This window comes from Oryzias latipes, chromosome 7 (assembly GCF_053564925.1).
Source record: "Oryzias latipes strain Hd-rR chromosome 7, Olatipes_Hd-rR_3.1".
In the NCBI taxonomy this organism is placed as follows: Eukaryota; Metazoa; Chordata; class Actinopteri; order Beloniformes; family Adrianichthyidae; genus Oryzias; species Oryzias latipes.
The window spans coordinates 19,762,052-19,768,603 of record NC_136243.1 but is presented as its reverse complement, the minus strand read 5'-3'; the positions used below and the strand labels follow the sequence as shown (position 1 = coordinate 19,768,603).

The 6,552-nt window shown below is 37.5% G+C and overlaps 2 long non-coding RNA genes across 2 annotated transcripts; one reads left to right on the top strand and one right to left on the bottom strand.

Moving 5' to 3' along the window:
- The first annotated feature begins 2,836 nt into the window (after window positions 1–2,836).
- LOC144994089 (uncharacterized) lies at window positions 2,837–4,265 on the top strand. The gene is made up of 4 exons (XR_013657498.1): window positions 2,837–3,012; window positions 3,565–3,742; window positions 3,872–3,968; window positions 4,127–4,265. It is a non-coding gene; the product is annotated as an uncharacterized LOC144994089 (long non-coding RNA).
- A 133-nt stretch (window positions 4,266–4,398) lies between these two features.
- LOC144994090 (uncharacterized) lies at window positions 4,399–5,377 on the bottom strand. Its single transcript, XR_013657499.1, has 2 exons — window positions 5,240–5,377; window positions 4,399–4,935 (listed from the first exon to the last, which is right to left on the bottom strand). It is a non-coding gene; the product is annotated as an uncharacterized LOC144994090 (long non-coding RNA).
- Window positions 5,378–6,552: the final 1,175 nt, after the last annotated feature.

The following is a 6,552-nucleotide window of genomic DNA, read 5'->3' as shown; positions in this document are numbered from 1 at the left end:
TCAAGAAATTTGATTTCTGTCTTTCAAAAAAGGGTTGTATCATCAGCTAGTTGGCTAATAAGAATCTCTGCCATAGACGGAGATGCCTTTCAAATTATTAATGTAATCAGCCAAGGTTTGAGTGGCTAATAGAAATAGATATGGCTGATGGGGCAACCCTGTCGTATTCTTCTTTTAATATAAAAATGGGGATGTGCATTTTCCATATAAATTTATTTTTACGGTTGTTTAGTTGGTGATAGTAACGTATAAATAAAGACAGCAGGTATTGCAGGCTGGAAAACAGCTGCACTTTTTCAGACCATAAATAAATCATAGATCATTTGTTTATGAACGTATTGAGGATTTTGGAGGATTTTTACTGTTGGTGTTGCACAAAATTAGGAAAATGTCAAATATTTTTGGAGTAATCCCACTAATGAGTTCTGTGATTTAATTTTTGATGTTTTATGAGACTTAAACATGATTTTCACAATAACAGGTTTTTAAATAATCAAATCCCTCTGATACATTTCACAAAGACACACACACACAGGACCAAACACTCACACACAGGACCAAAGACACACACAGGACCAGAGACTCACAGAACATCACACACCAAGCAGAAATGACCTTATTGCTAAAAATGATGTCAGGAGTTCAGCTCTAAAAAATGACAAAACAACAAAGAAAACGGAATAATTTGATGTATTATTTCTAATTATTAATATTTCCTGGCTTTGTTCATATTTGCATAATTTTGACAGAATATATTTATTATTTTGGATTAACATTCCTGTCCGGTTTTATTCATATTTATGTTTAAAAAGTTTAAGTTAAAGTTTTAAACGTTTAAAAGTTTAGCTTTAATGTGTTCAATAAATGTTTATCTTGTTCGGCCCGCAACCTAAAGTGTGTTTTGGATTTAGGCCCCCTTTGGGACTGAGTTTGATCCCCCCCTGTAATCTAGTAATGTAGCTTAGAAAATTCATGCATTTTTTTGTGTGTAAAATGAGCACGTAAAAATAGGCCACACAAAAGAATGTCGTCAAATTGTGTTTGTGTGTGTGTGGGGGGGGGGGGGGGGGGGGGGCACCCTTCATACCACTTAGTGCCAATGAAATAGCCCTCAGTCTCAAAAAGGTTGGTGACCCCTGCTGTAGGGTGTCAGCAGCGTGATGGGATGTGCAATACAGAGATGCCCACCATCACCCAAAAGGATCCTACAGGTGGGTATGTTTGATTTTACAATTTATAAATTGGGCTTTTACGTAGAACCCGTGAATTATGGACTGATCCTGGATATCCAACAAAAATATTTAGAAATTTTGCATTAGAATCACATACAGCCTGCATTCGAATGGAATAAAAAAGTTTCCTGTTAAAATAACAAGTTGCATTTTCTTTTAGGGCCTTTATTCTTATGTGGCAGCCATCGATGGTCCCCACAACCTTTTGGAAGGCGGAACACCCAGCGAGCTGCTAAAAAACCAGAAGCGACTTATGGTACTTCATTCCTACTGGGAAGCGGGATGACCCTGTTAATCAGCTGGAGGATGCGGTCTGCCTGTAGACAACGTCCTCTCACAGTGGACCGTGGCATGTCAAAGGCCCTGGCTACCACACTGTAAGATGTGCTGCACGCCAGCCAGAAAAGAAACACCAGGACCTCAGTCTCCTGTGCCTCCCCATAGTGTGAGGAACCCGAAGCTGGTTCACCAGATGCCCGATGGTCCTGCGGGTCAACCAAAAATCCGGTCTTGTGTTGGACTGACCACCAGTATAGAGGGCCAGGACAGACACCTTTATGTTGGCAAAGCAGAGACGTGGAAGACCCTGTAAAATGGAACATTATTTCATTCAGGAAATTAAATCTCATTTTTGGAATGTTTCTATTAATTTTGATGTCTTGCAATTTAGTAAATGAAGTATTTATTAATGCTGGAAAATCTCATGTTTTTTTGGCTGGGTTTTTGGATTTTCATATTATTTTTTTTTAAATGAAATTATTTTTGTTTTAAACAAGTGTTCTTTTTTTTAAATAAACTGATATAGAATCCTTTGTGTTGAATGCTGATGTGGTTTGACCCTGAAGAAGTAAAAAAAACTTTCTCTGAACTCACAAGAGTGTTACATGTATTTAAACTATACAACTCATACTCCAGTGTTGAAAAGGAATGTTAACTATTGCCCAGCAGATGGTGTAACCCTGCGCACAATTACTTACAAATTATGTTTAACAAAAAAACATTTAGGTTTAACTCACACAAGTTGTTTGTGTCTGCGTAGGGCAGCCAGAGGAATCTGGCTTCTCCTTGTTGCCGCTCTATGCTCCATCGGCTCGATCTCACGAAAAACGGTTGAATTAGTGCCAACAGGAACTCGAGTCGGACAGATTCATATTCAAAGACATTTTCAGTAAGGTACAAAGGAAAAATACAGAAAAAATGTAAAAAAAATGCCTCCTCGTACAAGACCGTAAATCTTTCAGTGGCACAAAAATAAAAAATAAACATTGCGTACTACTAACTTGGCGGTTTATTTCTGAACAAATACATTAAATCTACACCAATGTGTTTGTAATTTTATTACTTATAAATCAGCCACGTTTTCCATCATCAGAACATAGCAGATACATAAATAGTCTTCGTAAAATGTTCATATTTATTAGATTTTTACTTTGGAAAATAGGTGTCATGATACGCGTGATATAGAAGTAGTTCGCCTCCAGACCAGGTGGTGGCGGTAATGTACCACTTTGTTTACATGTCAAACGCCATATGAACAAGCAATAGACCTTTTTCGCAAAAACCGGAAGTACGTCATCAACGTGTAAACCTAGTTCCGGTTTGTGCTTCGCTGGCGGAGGAATGGCAGAGCCTAGAGTGTTTTCGAAGAGCCTGAGCTGTGTTCCGAAGTTCACCAGCACCGATGTGATGAAGAGTGTGAAGATGCAATCGTCCACTAAAGGAAACAAATTGGACATGGGATATAAATTCGTCCACGAAGAGTTTATCCACCATTACCAAGGTAAGCTTCAGCTAGCTTTAGCCATAGCCGCATCACCGGTAACTCTGTGTGTTTACGTCAACTGTAAATCCTGGTGTTATTAATTTGTAATATAAGGCATCGCAGTGAATATGTTGTGTGTATGTTTAAGTGAAAAGGCATGAGATTAACATAACACCCAAAAATTTGGTGAAGCTGTAAATAAGAAATGTTAAGTTGCCCGTATGCGTGTTCATTTTGCTGCGGTTGCGGCACTTTCTTCACTTACTAGTATTATTTTTCTGAAAGTATGGTGAGCAGAAGTCCTCTTTTCCTGGACATGTCCTCTCTTTTGATACTTATATAATAAAATAACATTGAACATAGATGAAATGTAATTATATTTGCTTCATGTATGCAGCTCTGAACACCAATTACTCTCGATGAAATATCTCACAAACTCACTTCACTCCTCTTTTTTACAAACTCAAATCTGGTCACCCTATTGACAGTTATAGTTTCATGTCATTCTGAACATTGATGTAGCAACATAAGTATGTCCTAATTTTAACCTATATAATTTATTGTGTCTAGATATCACTGGACGCAGAAAGTGCCAACCTGAAAGCTTTCGTCTGCAGTTGTGTGGCTGCTAAAGGATTTTGCAATCACATAGTTGCCATCCTGTTCCAGACCGCACATTATTCACAGCTGGGTCTGCAGGCTGCTCCACCCCCCTGGCCTGCACGAGTGGCTTGCAAAGATGGCACAGGTGGGTTTGTGATCATATTGTCATTATTTTTTAAGAACGTATGTGTATCCATAACAACTCTAAATTATTATAAAAACACCCCAAGTAGTTACTACAGACTTTAATTGCTTTCTGCCTTTTACTTATAAGGGAATCCATCCTGAACCGGTTAGTGAGCTGATGGTGCAAAAACCCAAAACAGTTGGCAGGGACGGTCAGAGGTCCACACTGTACAAGGCATATACAGGTAATTAACTTTTTGTTGCTTTGTGAGCAAGTTAAGTTTTTTTTTTTTTTTAATCTTATGACTAACCAAATTATGGTTACAGCAGATATAATGAATTAAATTGAAATGTAGTTATGCACTTATGTCTAACTTTTGTGTGTTGTGTTTCTCTTGTGTAGGACCACAGCCAGATCCATATGATGGCATCTGGAAGCAGATTATGCCAGGTGCAGCCCCAACCTCTCATGGTTGTGTTGGATGGGTTTCTGAGATGGAATGAAAGAGAACTTGGATATATATTGTGGCAAATGCATGAATGCATACCTTAAATTACACTTATCTTGTCTTTAACAATCAGTTCAGCCTTCTGTCTTACTGTTGATCTGTAATGTTATTTTTTATTGTAAATGTTTGATGTTATTTGCATACCAAAAAATTAAACGAGGCACAATTTTGACCAAAATTGTTTTATTTGTTCATCTAATTTTTTTGTGTAGTCAGTCACATTTCAACAGAAAAACATTACGAATATAACAATTATATTTAATTAGATTTTAAGAATATGTGGAAACACTAAATTTTTCCATACTATTTGCACATTATACATTATTTACATACCAAACATTAATTCACTCTTCAAAACAAAAAAGTCCATGATAATTTGCCAAAACACGGCGGTTAAGCCAGATCTGATTCACACTGCCCATCAGTGTGAGCGGCACAGAGAGTTCCTGATGTGAAAGGACTTTATCCTACTGATCACTCTTTCCACCATAATTCTGAGGCGGGTGATGGCTGCGGTTTGTTCTGTTTCCTCCTTGCTGAATTGAGTTGAAAGCTTAAAAGGTGGAATGATGATCTTAGATCCAATGTCAGTTAGGAGGTCTTGAACGAGGAACTTTTGTCCGCCATGACATCGTCTCCTGGCTCCAGCAAAGGAACTTGGCTTCTAAGTCATGGATGTAATCCAAAGCCTCATCCAGAGCACCTGTGAAGATAAAGAAATTAAAAATCAGTCTTAATATATTAATGCTACCTTTCAACACAACACAGTAATCATGTTTTGAAAAGTATGTTAAGTATTTAATTACAAATACATTTCATTTATTTTTGTTAAGGAAATTACAAAATGACAAAATGCTCAAAAGTGATTAAATACATGTAATTAAAATAGGTGAGAGCATGAACATCTTTTATTATAAATATTAATTTGTTCAGGTAGAAATGCATGTATCCAATAACGGTACACATAGTTGACTAACGTTAACCAAACACATTATGAACAACCTTACCTGCAGGTGGGTGTGTCACGTAGTCGTGATCCATCTTTACTGTCTTAGCTTAGCCACCATGTCGCTAGTATCTTCACAGCTTAGCTGCATAGCCTGACGTTTGAAGTTCTGTCATATTCTGACTCCCTTCTCAAAGGATCAGTAAAGTTGTTCCAAGGGAAAATACTCGGGGCAACACCACTCTTCAGGCGACGAACGACGCAGCCGCACCACAATCCCGGAGCGAAGTTAGTAAGTGCCGGCAGCAGAGGGTGCTACCTGTGTTTACATTAAAACTATGCCCTTCATCTCTTCGGATCGCCTATATCCATTTGGGTTTCAGGTTTGGATCCACAGGAAAATAATGAAATGAAAGGTAAGGCTGTTTTTGGTTGGAAGACGAACAGCCTGGAACGCAACAGAGACTGCAACTCTTCGACTCTGCCATTCTTCATATCTGCTGCTACGCTAACAGGAAGTTGTTTTACACGTCATTGACGTATTTCCGGTCGAAAAATGCGGAAGTGTGAAAAAGGTCTATGAGTTATATCCAATGAGTTATATCACTAGAGGAGACATAACGTGATTCCTCATGGGAGGAGAGCACCGCCATCTTGGTGAGGTCAAGTTACTACTGCAGTACATGCATGTGAACACATTTTTTGCATAATACCAGTTCATTGTTTGGGTTTCAACTGCCAAAATCAGAGAAATGAGTCCATGAAGGAGGAAGGTATATCATTTCACAGGTAAGTACTATATTTTTTTTCTTTTTATGCTGCAGGGGCTTCATTAATCGTACACATGTTGACATGCATGATGCTGCAGGGCTGTTATCAACATGCTGCATGATGTACGGATAATTTGCTGTCGACATAAATGTACATTTTATTTTGCTAAACCTGTATACAGCATACTAGGCTATTATAGTAATATAGATTTATACATTTCTGACTCAGTGACTGAACTTTTCTTGCAGGTTTCCAAAGGATTCAGACTTTAGGAAAAAGTGGATCTTAGCAATAAAAAGAGCTAATCCAGATGGATCACTGTGGTTACCAACTAGCAATACAGTCTGGATATGTTCAGAACATTTTGTGGAAACACATTTTGATAAGAGGCCAGACTGTTTGCTTGAAACCCGACACCATAACATCTGTGTTACACTAATTGATCACTCACATGAATCAGTATAAATCTATTGTTTTTATTTGTTGTTGTTGTTTTTTTTAGGATAAATCTATTGTTTACTTTTGTACTTCTTTTGAATATTTATTTTATTATTATTATTATTATTAATAGAATTGTTTTTTATTGTTTATTTACTTATTATT